Raw genomic sequence first — 13203 nt, forward strand, 5'->3', positions numbered from 1 at the left:
GGGGAAGGGTTGCTGGCCATTCAGTTCTGCATCTGTTCTCCTTGCGGGTGCCCAGGGGTCCACAGCTGCTTCGCCCAGGGGATGAATGGTCTGGCAGAAGCTTTCAGGGCTCCGTCCCCGTTCTTTTCAGGCGCTCTGAGAAGCCCTTGGAGGGGGGCGGCCTGCAGGGGAGGAGGGGGCCGGCCAGCTTGCTCCAGATGGCGCTCCTTTCTGCGGTCCTTCAAATGCAGATGGGGGCGCTTGTGTCGCTCTTAGCATGACAAAGCGAGCCACCAGGGCCGGGCTATGGAGGAGATTAGGTGCCTTTGAGAGGCAGGCGGACGGACGGGCGGGTGGGGCCAGCGAGCGGGAGGGGGCGGCCAGCCCGCGGGAGGGGTAAAAAGGAATCCGCATTCCTCCCCCCCCCCCCGCGCACATCCCGCCAGCATTCGGCAGGAGTGGGGCCCCCTCGTGAGAACGTCTTGCAAGGGTCTCTTGCAGGGAGTCGGCCCCCGGAATCAAGGCCTACCTGCGAGTAGGCAAGCCTCGCCACGGGCAGCGGAGCGCGTCTCTGCCCGGCCTTTAATGGCAGATCTGTGCAGTCGGTCCGAAAACAGAAGTCAAGCGCCAAGAAACACAAAGGGCGAAGGCTGCAGCGGGAGGGATCGCATCAGAGAGACTTACCTAGTTCCACAAAGAAAATAGAAGAGGAAGAAAGACACGGAGAAAGCAACTGGAATGCACAGGCCTAGACTGCCCCAAAAGCCGCCAGGAAGGGGGCTGAGGGGGCACCTGGGGACCCCAATCCGGAGAGCGGCTGCCCTTTGTGGGGGTCACCAATAGTTGCTTTCACAGCAGACCAGAGAAGAGTCTCAGTGGCTGCTCAAAAGGCCCAAGGCATGCGGGTTGGGGATGATGGGTGATATAGTCCAATAGATGCAGCAGGCACCAGGGCGGAGAAGGCTGGTGGAAGAGCCCCTTCCAGCAACACGGCTCCTGCGTGTGGCAAACAAGGTTTCTGAACGCGCAGTGTCAGTGCCTCCACTTCCAGGACAATCCGGGAGCCCAGGGCGTCCAGTGGGGCTTCCTTCTGAGTAAGCATGGGTGAAATGACATGCACGTGGTGGGCATGTTGTGGGCGGAGCCGGCTGGTGCCGGAGGTCAGACTAGATGGCCCGGGAGGCCCCTTCTGACTCGTTCTGTTTCTATGAAATTGCACTGCACAGACATCTGGTAGGGAATTGTGGCTGGCCAGGAGGGAAGGTGGGCCTCACCATCCCATAGGAAAGGGGGGCGGTTTGCTGACCCATCTCCAGAGGGTGCTCTGCACCCTCCACTCACACAGCTCCCCGGAGGCTTTCCTTTCTTCCGCACCGTCCGCTCAAGCACGTTTCCCAGGGGTGGGGAAGGCCACTGCCGGGACCAGCACGTTCTGCTCCATGCTCTGGGAACAGCAGCTGGCCAGCAAGATAGACAAGAGCGGCCCTGACCTGGAGCAAGGACTGGCCTGGGAGCCGCCCTCCCACCCCGTCCGTCCACGCAGGCCCAGACCAGCTGGCGCCGGGCAGCCTTCCTGGGCTTTAGTCCAGCTTCCTGCCCCTCCTGGAGCAGGGCTGCAGTCTTCGCGCCTGTTTCCGACTCCTGCACCCTGGGGCGGGGGGGGGTCACCCGCCCTGCTGTAGCCCAGCCCAGGGCCCGTCCCTCCACCCCCTGCCCAGGCAAAACAGCCCCGTCCAGGGAGGGGAAGCTGTTGTGGGGGAGAAGCCAAGGAAACTGGCTTTTCGCACAGTGCACAGTCGAGAAACGACGCCAAGGGGGCTGGGGCTGTTCCTGAAAAGGCATAAAAACACACACAGGCACAGATCGAGTCCCGTTCAGGGAGAAATGCTCTATCAGAGGGCAACAGAGCGCCTGCCCGCCCCCTAAGATATGGGTCAGAGGTCCATCTTCGGGAGCCCTCTTAGGAGGAGATCAGGGCTGCCTGGAGGAGGGCCTTCTCTGTGGTGGCGCCTGGTTATGGCCCACACTCCCCAAAGAGGTGTCTGGCACCAACATTTATTGTTTTCAGCACCAGGCCCAAACCTTTTTATTTGCCCAACGTTTTAAGGTTTAATTCCTCACGAACTGTCAATGCTGGATGGGGCTCATGGGAACTGAAGTTGGGGAAAGCAGGGCGCTTATGAGAATATGAGTGACAAAAATAAACCCCATGACTTTTGCACTATTCTTTGGACAAAAGAGCAGCAAGAATTCCCTGACTAAGCCTAGAAAAGGGTTCTACTCCACTTTCATTTGCTGAATGTGAATTACAGCATCTATAGTTAACCATTTAAACAGAAATAAGATGATATGACACTGAATATCATACTTTTTCATTAGCCACTTGGAGATCTTTTTCCAGCCCTTTTGGCTACAAGCTTGCTCAAAAGCAATGCCTTTCTATTTTTGGCACACTGAGGACTAGAAGCTTAATTTTTTAAAAATCGAATTGAACAATGGAGATGTATTGATCAGACTGACGTTCCTCCTCTGAGTCTTCCAGCCTGAAGATGCACCCTTCCAAGGGCCTTTGGTTGTGGCACGGTTGCAAAGAATCCAGGCACCACGTGCCCTCGGAGCTGGCCGTGGCTTCACAGGAAGCGATAAAGCGGCCCGGCCACGCCTCCCTGTCCAGCTGCCCGGCTCCGACCCAGCCCATCGCCCAGGGCATTCCTCAGGCTCCTGCAAGACAAACGGAGGTTTCCTGCCAGAACAGGCGGTGTTTCCGCTCCAGGAGGACCAACCAAAGGTTTTCCCATCTGGAGGGACCCCACCGTGAGCAGGAAGGTGGTCTGAACAGCTGGCCAGACAGAGTGGAGCCAGGCGTGGGGTGGGGGGAGCAGGCGGCCCAGCCTGGGAAGGGCTGCTGTTGCAGCAGTCCAGGTGCGGCCTGGGCTGGTGCTGGGACGGCCGGCGGCAAGCGAGCGGCCCGGGAAGAGACGCGGGAGAGGAGCGTGCTGGGCCTCCGGCCTCGTTGGGAGCGCGTGCCCACGCCAGTGCCTGGATGCCTGGCAGACGGCCCCGCGGCTTTCCTTGGGGTTGAGGCATCCCTGCGCAGTTGAGGGGCTGGCTTCATCGTGCCCCCGAAGCCGAGGCACGCTGGGGGCTGCTGAGCGGCCCACGAGCCCCTCGGCGAGCCGACCAGGCACGGTGGGCCAGAGTCCTGGAGGGAGAGATGCTCTCCCGCGCTGCACTGGGGCTGGGCCGGTCGTAGGCAAGGTGGGGCAGCCCCATTGAAAACCCTGGAACCAAAGTGAGCGGCAACTAACAAGCCCCATCGTTTTCAGTGGGGCTGTGCTAAGGAGGCCCGAACCAAGAGGCAACTCTAGAATGACAACTCCCATTATCCCTAGTTGTGTCGACTGGGGCATACTGGGAGTAGCATTCCGATGCATCTGGAAGGTACCAGTTTGGGGAAGGCAGAACAGCCCCACAGCCCGGTCCAGCTTCCCCTGCTGGAAAATGCTCCATCCCATAATTTTCTGCGAGGCGCAGGAGCCCTGCGGCAAACACTGCTGCCGGTCAGGGGGAGGATTTGACCCTGGGGAGGGCAGGCGCCTGAGAGGGATGGGGGGCCACGGCTGCCGGGGGGCCCCTCGCCTGCCATCTCTGCTGCTCGATGGGCAGCCGGCTGGAGGAAACGGACCCAGGAGGCCTCTGGGCGTGGAATTCGGGCCGGCAGGGTGGTCGCGGCCCCCCGGGCTGCCTCGCCGGCTTCTCCCGAGTCCGAGTGGTAGGGAGGGGCCCTGAGCAAGCGGCGAGGCGCACTGCATCACACGTGGGGGCATTTAATGCGCCCTGCACACCGATGGCACCACATTGTGCGGGCCGGTCCTCAGCAGCCGGCCCTCTTGGGGCACAAGGGCCGCCCGGGGAAGGAGCACGTCTGCCCGAGCGGGACGGTTCTGGTGCTCGGCCTCCCCGGCCCCAGGGCACCGAGCAGGGCGACCTTCCTCCTCGTCCTGGCCTGGAGTGGCCGCCCTGCCTCCTCCCATGCAGGACGATTCACTCCAGTGGGTCGGAGGTGCAAAACCTGTCCTTGCATCCCGGCGCAGGGGTGATTTTGCCCCTGGGGAGAGAGGGCGAAGCCTCTTGCGCCTTGCACGCCTCACTGAAAGAGGAAACAAATGAGGGTCCCGCAAGCCGCCAACGGATCCACCGGATCTCCTCGCATCCGAGGCACAGCTGATCGCTGTTAAAGGGTTCGGAGTGTGCACCCCTGACTGGCCAGGGATGAGCAGCTGTGCCGCTGCACTGGGCCGAGATCCGCCTGGCCTGTCGTGTGAGCAGCCCAGCAACCAGGAGGCCCAAGAAGCAGGCCCATCACGAACCGCTTGCCGTCCGCTGTTCCTCATGCTCAGCCCTCTGGGAAGGATGTTGCCTTTTTGCCTTGGCAAACCTTGTGGTCCCCGCCGTGGGGAGAGACCCTCCGCTCCGCTCCCCGAGGCTGGGTCTCAGCACCATTCCTGCTGGAACTTCCCTCCGGTAATTGTTATCAGGGGCTCATCCAGAAAGCGCTTTGGTTTTCCTTTTTCTGTCTCTTTTCTGGTTACTGTCCAGTCCATGTAAACACGGCCATGACAGGGAGGAGACGGGGGAGGGCGAGGTGGAGAAAGGAAGCGCCCCACGTTGAGGGGCTTCAGGCGTGGGCCAAGCCATGCCAGGCTGTCCCCGGAGATCCGTGAGACCCCCGCCCCGGGCCCCTTTCTCTCCTTCCAGTTCCTTCCATTTCCCGGCCCGCTGTAAGGCGAGTGTCATTTCTGCGCAGGGCGCGGGAAGCTGGCGGAATCACATCTGCAGTCTAGACTTGGTGGCTCGGCGGACCGGGCTTGCCGGCTCGGCAGTGCCCGTTCCCCACTGCACAGTTTGCTTAGCTGGAGGCATTTAATCGGAATGAAAGTGGCCCCTGTTGCTTTTGCGGAGAAGGGCGCTGTAAAAGGAGCTGCCAGTCCATCGAAAACATCTGCAGCAGACAGCAAAGGGTCATTAGATGGCAGCGCGCGAGGCGCCGGTTCTCGCGCTCGCCGCCGCCGTGGGGAAGAAGGACTCAATGCGTCTTTTGTGGACGGGCGGCCGAGCCGGCGAAGGTGGCTGTTGATTCTGGCATGGGCGCGGCTGCCGCGGTGCTGTGCTCCGGGTGAGCACCCAGCGCCGCCCACCAGCGCGGAGCTGCTCTTCCCGGCCGCAGAGGAGGGCAGGATGGCCCGGGCTCGGCTCGTCTCCCTTCTCGCTGCCCAGCAAGGCTTCTCAACTCAAATGGGGGCAGTGCCAGCGGGGGGGGGGGGGACCCACTGGCACCCACGTCTCCCCAAAGTGCAGCAAAGCGCTCCTCTCTGGGTGCAGAGCTGCGTCCAGGGGAGGAACAGTCCAGGCGCCTTCTGCCCCTCCAGCATCACAAGCAACGCAGCGCCCGCCAAGTCATGCAAACCTGGCCCATGATGGGAGAGAGGCCCTGCTCCACGCACCAGCCGAGTCCATGCCACCACCCGCCCCCAGCTGGGGTCTGATGTGGCAGCAGGGACCCCGGGCGTGGGTGGGCATGTCTTCCCCCCACTAGGCAGGGCTTGGAGGCCAAACCACACCCTGAAGCCACCCCCCCCCCCAAGACTCTGCAGGCTGGACTGGAGGGCCCCAGGGTCCGTGGGGGTTCTGCACCCGATGGGAGGCCTGGTCCCCCACCGGCAGGCTGCGGGAAGAATCCTCCCTCCAGGCAGAATTTCACTGCCCCTGCGACTGTATCAGTTTGGACCACGGTTGGGTGAAGCAGGGCTGGCCTCTTCAGCCGTAAGGGAAAGGGCCGTGAAGTCGTAGGAAGGAGACAGAGAGTGCCCAGCGGTTGGGCTTGCGCTCTTTTCCCACAGTTTTCATGTTTCAGGGAAGGGAAGGGGGCCCACTTGGAGGTCATTCTGGGCCCGAGTGCATGCAAGACCAGCCGGGCAGCCTGTCCTCTGTGTGCGCACACGGACACACGTGTAGGCGTGTCTGAGAGAGCGATGCTCTGCATTGCACAGGCTGACCAGGCAGAGGGAGAAGTGGTCCGTCTCTTTCTGCCGTAACACACAGCGGCGCCCTGACCCCCAGTGCAAAAACCGGGCACTGCTCTCAAATCAGCCAGGAAAGGAAGCGCCAGCTTGTGCTTCTTGGCTGCAAAGCCAGTCCCTAAAATTCAAAGTTTGCCTTTTGCACCCTTGTAGCTTTAGGAGGCTCTGCTTCCCATTACACCCCAACCCACTGGGCCCCCCACTTCACTCCACCCCCTGGGACCCGGTGCCTGCCCCGGCCAGAGTGGCTTTGAGTTTCAGAGTTGGGCCCAAGTTGCAGTAACGCCAACGAGGCACACTGCAAGGCAAAGAGCCCCTCCTTCCTGCACCAATCCTGCATGGATGCTGGTTGCATCCTGACCACCGATCTCCTCCTTGTCTGCAGCACAGCCATCACCCAGCACAGGGGTGCGAAAGCTCTCCCAGGCCCCGGGCCGGAGGCAATGGCAGAAAAGCTCTGGCGGGTGGTGGGAGGGGCCGAATGCAAATGTGGGTGGTGCCAAAGGCTGAGGGGTGGGCTGGCTGTCAACCCATTTAATTGAAAGCCCGTCCTGCCTGTAAGTGGCCTTTGGAAGAGACATTTCAGCCTCTCAGAGGTGTGTTGACATGTGGAAGAAATGCCAAAAGCCTCCTCAGTGATCGGTGGTTTGCCGAAAGCCAGGAAAAATGGACGTTGGGGCAATGTTGCGTCTGCAGAAAACGAGGGGAAAGCGTGCTTCTCTTAGAAGACGCAGGGATGATTACTCCATGGGGCGGATGCACGTGATTTGGTGCAGAACACCTGTACTGAGGTGGCAGCTCTGTGTGCAGCCTTCTGGAGCAACCCTCCCCAACCCGGCACCCTCGAGATGTGCTTGACTGCAATTCCATCATTCCCGGATTATCCGGAGGACGCAAGGTGGGAAAGGCTGTTCGCAAGCCATGGGAGGGGGGCTGCTGATGGACTTAGAAAGCTATCGCATCGTAGAATTCGCAGAAAGCAAGCGGGCCTAGGGTGCGAAGAGGTGCCTCGTCGGCTCTGCTCAGGTCGTGGGCCTCCCAGAAACGGACGGGACCGGCTGCAGAAGTGTCAGCGCCTGCTCACCTGGCCCAGCCCGCCCAAACTACAGGTACAGGCCGTCCACTTCCACTCTCTGAGCGGCGCTGCAATGCCTGGCCTTCTCCCGGGATGGCACTGAACCGAAACGCCTTCCAGTTAAAGTGAAAGAAGAGAGTGCACAAGCAAGATTGCAGCGGAAGATTATGAAAGCAGAAATCAGAACGACAGATGAATTATTGGGCACTGCTTTTAACAGTGAAGAAATGGAAATTGTGAAAGGATTTACGTATTTCGGCTCAGTCATCAATTCAAAAGGAGACTGGCCAAGGAATTTGCAGACAGGTTGATTATTTATTAATTAAAGGTTTTTATTGACTGTTCTTATAGTATATGCTCTCAGAATGGTTTGCTATCATTTAAAACAACATAAAGCATAATAACAATGACATGGGCCCATAGTAATCACAACAATGCACAGAAAATAAGCAGCGATTAAGCAACTGAGTAGGGGCAGACTTGGAAGGGCAGCAGCGAAGCAACCAGAAATATCCTCAAGTGTAAGGACATTTCCCTGGAGAGCCACTCTCTTGAATTCCTGATTACTATAGATGGGTGTGGAAACTGGAAGGGGAAGGAAGCTGATAGGAAGAAAACTGATGCATTTGAAACGTGGTGCGGGAGGAGAGCTTTCCTAAAGACAGAAAGCTGCACAAGGGGCTCCGAGAGCAAATCAAGCCAGAGGTCTCCCTGGAAGCAAAAAAAAAAAGATGAACGTGAGGCTGCCAAACTTGGGACACATCCTGAGAAGGCCGGACTCCCTGCAGAAGCGCATCATGCCAGGGCAAGTGGAAGGCAGGAGAAGAGGAGGAAGACCAAACGGGAGAGGGATCGATCGAATAAAGGAAGCCTCAAACGCCGAGCGGAGCTGCCATGGATAGGACGTTTTGCAGGGCTTGCAGCTCGGGGTGGCCATAAGCCAAAGATGACCTGCTGGCAGTAACAGCAGCAGAAGGCTAGAAGCCCCCGTGGGATGGGCCTGGGCTCCGAAGGGTCCCGCTCGCTCCTTTGCCAGCCAAGCCGAAGCCGGGCCCTTTCTGGCACCGGGTGTGTGCAGGCCACAAGGCAGAGCTGCGCCTCTCAAAGCTCGCCAGGCTGGGGGGACGGCGGCCCCCCCGCAGCACAGCAGGGGACGGTCACTTGGAAACAGCCCAGCAACAGAAGGTCGCATTGATCTGACAGGCTGCGTCGTGTCCAGAGGGCAAAGGGGCACAACGGCAGGCTAGGAGGGACCCACCTGCACAGGGATGCACAGAAGGGGCGGTGTGAGAAGAATGGAGCGGGAGGGGCCGCCGGAGCCCCGCTGCTGCTGCTGCACAATGGGGGGCTGCAGATGTTCCGGCTTTGGGCAGGAGCGCCCCCCCCCCGCCTCCGCCCAGCTGCGGAGCTGAAAGTGTCTTGTCTTGCCTCGTCCGGCTGGCCAGCCCCGGCGGCCAGGGCTTCCTCTCTCCTCCCGCCCCCCCCGCCTCCTCCGTGGGGACGCCCAGCCCGCACGGGACCCATTCCCCGCTCTGCGCGTGCCCCCTTCCTTCCCTGCGCCGGGGCCCCTCCCGTGCAAAGGCCTCGCCTCTCCAGGGACCGATCGAAAGCAGGGCCCGAGTCCCAGCAAAATGCGCTCGGGCGGAGCAGCAGAAAACGCTGCCAGTCCTGGGGACGTGTGCATCTGGGACATCGAAGCTCTGGAGTCACACAGAGCTCTTCAGCCGGTCAGGTGCTCGGTTTAAAGGGAGGCGCCAGAGGGAGCGAGGGCGCAGCTGGGCTCCGCTGCAGGCGGCTCAGCCAGCCTCCCCGGCTCCTAGTGGGAGTTCCCTGCAGGCTGCAACAGCTCTGCTCCGGTTGCATCCAGTATGAAAGAGCTCGGCGCCAGATGATTAAAAGCCACGCAAAGCCCGTCCTGCAGGCGCAGAGGCAGCTGCCTTAACCTGTCTGCCCAGCTAGGTGCACCCCAACCCTTCGCCCCATGACCAAGGTGCAAGCTCAAGGGAGCTCTCGGCCCACACGTCTGAGGGATGCTCCTGGCTTGGCTCGGCCTGCTCAATGTCGGTGGGAAGCCGCTTCAGTGGCATTCAGGCAGCTGCTTTCTCAGTCCTGCCTTGGGGTGGCGGGGACCAGAGCCGGGCCGTTCTGGGCAACCCAAAGGACGCTCGAGCGCGAGGTGCAGAACCCCATGGGGTGGCAGGGCCCCGTAGCGGCTGCCCATTCTGTTCAGGGGCAAGGCAGCGCCCTGCAGGAATCCCGCGGGCAGCAACAGCCTCCCATGTTCCCCAGCGCATCTCACATAGGCAGGTTGCCTCAGGCCCTGGAGGCGGCCGCTATGGACAGCTTGCGGTCCTCCCTGGATGTTACTGGACTGTGACACCCACTGGAAGAGGAGAGCGGTGGTAACTCTGCCTTCAAGTCCTTTTTTATTCCTGTCTGCCATTCGCGGCGCAAGAATTTTACTGGGCATCAAGTAGGATATAACATCTGATAAATGACAGGCAGGCCATCAGCACTGGAAGAGCAGCATGTCCCGCGCCCCTGAAGTTGCTCGTCTAAATCTCGGATTGGCCACGAATTCACTGGGTGGATTTCAGGCAATTTGTTCTCTCTCCACTCTGCGATACAGGAACTGACCTTGAAGGGGGCTTTTCAGGAGGAGCATGTCCATGCGGTTATTTGAAGAGTCAAAAGCACTCTGCAAAGGTTGAGTACAGGGGTACCTTGGCGCATAAACTTAATCCGTCCCAGGACTCTGGTCGTGACCCGAATTGGTCGTGAGCCAAGTCAAATTTCCCCCTAAGGTTAATTCGTTCTGTAACTATTTTTTTAACCACAAAAATTTGAAGAAAAGTGACAAAGAACAAGGATCGTGGCCATCTCCCCCCACACCTTGAGCCCGAGTGCAGCCATTTCCCCCACCCCCTGCACACCCATGATGTGCGGGGGGTGTTCAAAGATAGGCTGGGCACGCACACGGTGGGCATGTCGTGAGCAGAGCTGGCTGGAGTCCGGGGTCAGACTAGATGGCCTGGGAGACCCCTTCTGACTCGCTCTGTTTCTACGTGATCACGCCCCTCATCCCTGCATGAGCGCAGCCGAGATCGCGGCCATAGGTGGGCGATCGCTGGCACGCTTGTGGGGGACGGGCACGATCGCAGGCGCACAGGGGTGGGGAGACGGGCACGATCGTGATCGTCACCCGATGCAGAGTTTGCGACCTGAGGCAAAATTTTTCAGAAATTTCTGTTCGCGACCCAATTTGGCCGTGAACTGAGGCATTTGTGAGCGGATGTACCGCTGAATAAGGAATTCTGTTTCTCCACAGGTTTTGCTATATCCACGGGATTCTCCTCAGGGAGGTTTTTCAAGGTGGTCTTTGTGGGACAGCAATTGGCAGGCTTCCTTGATGGCAATGCACCATTCTCTGCGCTTGGATAGCTGACTCCTCCAATGAGAAATGTTCTGGGAACTAACGTTTGAACCTTTGTGACCGGGAGCACTGAACGTACCAAGCGCGTCTCCAGGCTGTCCTGGCAGAGGCCGGCATTTTCGTTTGGCATTTGCCCCGGTTGCTCTAGAAAGAACCTGCCGCACTTCCCCGTTTGTGTCAGTGTCTCTCGGCACACCACAATGCAAGAGAAAGGGCAGCAGAGACCCAGGGATATGGGAAGCACAAGATGTACCTGTTGCTCCGAAACACGAGGCGCTGCCTGGCATCCTTTCAATGCCTGCAGAACACTGGCGCTCACCTGGCAGCGGAGTCTATTGGCAGGCACGATCCTGTCCCGTCTCTCCCAGGAACTGGTTCTTCCCATTCGAGCGAACATTTTTGACCTGATTAAAGTATTCAGCCCTGCTAAGCCTCTTGGCACAAAACCCACAGAGTGACTACAAAGGCTGGGACTTGCAGAGGTCGGGCATGTCAGATCTTTGAGGATTTTTGTTTTTCCTTCAAGCTCCCCACCCTGCCCCCCAAGATTTACCACCCAGAGCCAGGTGCAAAAGGCGTGGAGTTACGGTGCAATCCTATGCAGGTTGAGACGGAAAAAGACCTACAGCTCCAGATCAACTGGCTGAGGCGTGTGTGAAGTCGCAGGCCCTTTTTTGCCTAAGTCCACCCCAGAATCTGAGGACGGGCACCCCAAGCCCCGGCCAGGAATCTGTTTTCTGTACTTGAGCAGACTCCCTTCCTCCACTGCCTTCTTCGCTGCAGCAGCCCTGTCTACTTGGGGAAAACGTAATTGTGCAGCTGCCAAGCTGCTGGAAGTCAGAAACCCTCGCCAATTTCCCGCAAGCCACCCGTGGATCTATCAAGATGTGCCTGTCTTCTCGCCTCACCCTGGTCTAGAGGCTTTGACGAGACGAACAGAACAAAATGGTTACGGCAGAAGCTGTGCTGAACCGGAGTTTGCCTCATCAGAAGCACGACATGTCATCCTACATGAGCGTACACACGCACGAGAAATGCAGAGGGGAATGGCTTATACATACATTTCTTGTCAGCATGTGTTCGAGTTTTCAGAAGACAGAATCCACAATCATCTTTTTGTTTCCTTGAAGGCAAGTTCCTAGGCCTCATGCTTGGCCGACAGTAGGGTTCCCCTGGATACCACTCACCCTTCCACCTCAGGAGACTGGAGAGAAGAAACGGCTCACAGGCACGAGGTTCCCCACCCACACCGTTGCTGTAGTATGTAACCAGGTGCAAAAACCATGGATCCAGCACAACGATGAGGCTGCAGCATCCCACCACCCTCAGCCTCATTTCAGTAGTTTCCATGGACAATTAGTTCAAAAGCCGTTTGTTCTTCGGTAGTTTGCAGGAAGAGGAGGAGAGCGGAGAGAAAAGGGCTCCAAGGATGTTTTGCAGCCCTGATGCGGGGCATGTGCATGGCTCAAGCGGATATCGAGCGGTTTTACTGCCACCTTCAGCCTTCCGCCCACTTTAAGCGCATTCAGAAGGGTGATGGCCAGCATGCAGCCCTGGCCCCTCCAGAGAAGGCTGCAAGTGCAGAGAACGTGAAGTTTCACAGAGAGGTCAAACAGGCAAATTCCAGCAAGAAAAGCTAAAAGCAAAACCGAGTGCCAGAAGTAGCCTTTTCGTGGCTGCTTGTTATACCAGAATCGGTACACAAGTTAATGGCATGTGCTCGCGCCCACGGCTGCTTGAAGCTAAGAAGGCGAAGGAGATGCAGCGGGCAAAGGAAGGACCCCCAGGCCTGGGCCCCAAGGTCCTACCAGGGCACGGCCCAGGGTTCCAATCGAGAGGGAGCCGCCGTGAGGTCCGAGTGAATAAATGAACGGCTTGCAGCACCCGGCCTGCCCTGGCCTTGGGGTTGGCCCTGAGGTGTTCCCGGCCAGTCGTTGGGTATCGGGTGCAGCCTCGGCGGGCCCCTCAGCCTCTCTAGAGGTGCTTTGGGAACTGGGACCCTGCCTCACATTCCTCCTCCTCCATGCCAAGACACTGCACAGATGCTGGGGATCGGGACTCCAGCTCTTGGGATCCTCTGTCCTGGCCAACACACCCCAGTCGAGGTCAGCACTACCTGGCTATTTTTGTAAAAGCAGGTTTTTTGGACGCAAATTTCGGTCCAAGGCAATCCATCCGTGCAGCCGTGGGCAGCGAGTGCAGGGCTGCAAGGTGAAGGGACGCCCCCTGCTGGCAAGACGAAGAACAGAGAGTTCTGTGCAACGACGACGGGGCCCCAGCATGCTGGGGGGAAAGATCAAACCAGGGCGGGGGTATGTACTTAGGAGGAGGATGGCGATGGGGAGGATGCTGTGAGAACGGTGTAAGGAGCCAGTGTGTGGGAAAATTCCCTCTGGGTGAAATTGAGGTAGTCAACATGAAAATAAAATCCTAATTCCCCTTCCTCCAAACTCCGAGCCCTCCAGACGTGCCGGACTACAGCTCCCATTATCCCTCAGCCAGCATAGCCCAGAGGAAGGCAATATGTAGCTTATTCTCTATATAATCTCCATCAGACAAATAGTTTCATGGGTTCCAGGGCCCGTGGGTGAGGCCCAGATTAAGCGATAAAGGATTTCATATTCATACCAATCCTT

The sequence above is a fragment of the Varanus komodoensis genome, unplaced genomic scaffold (genome assembly GCF_004798865.1).
Source record: "Varanus komodoensis strain SLA01 unplaced genomic scaffold, ASM479886v1 scaffold8, whole genome shotgun sequence".
Lineage (NCBI taxonomy): Eukaryota > Metazoa > Chordata > Lepidosauria > Squamata > Varanidae > Varanus > Varanus komodoensis.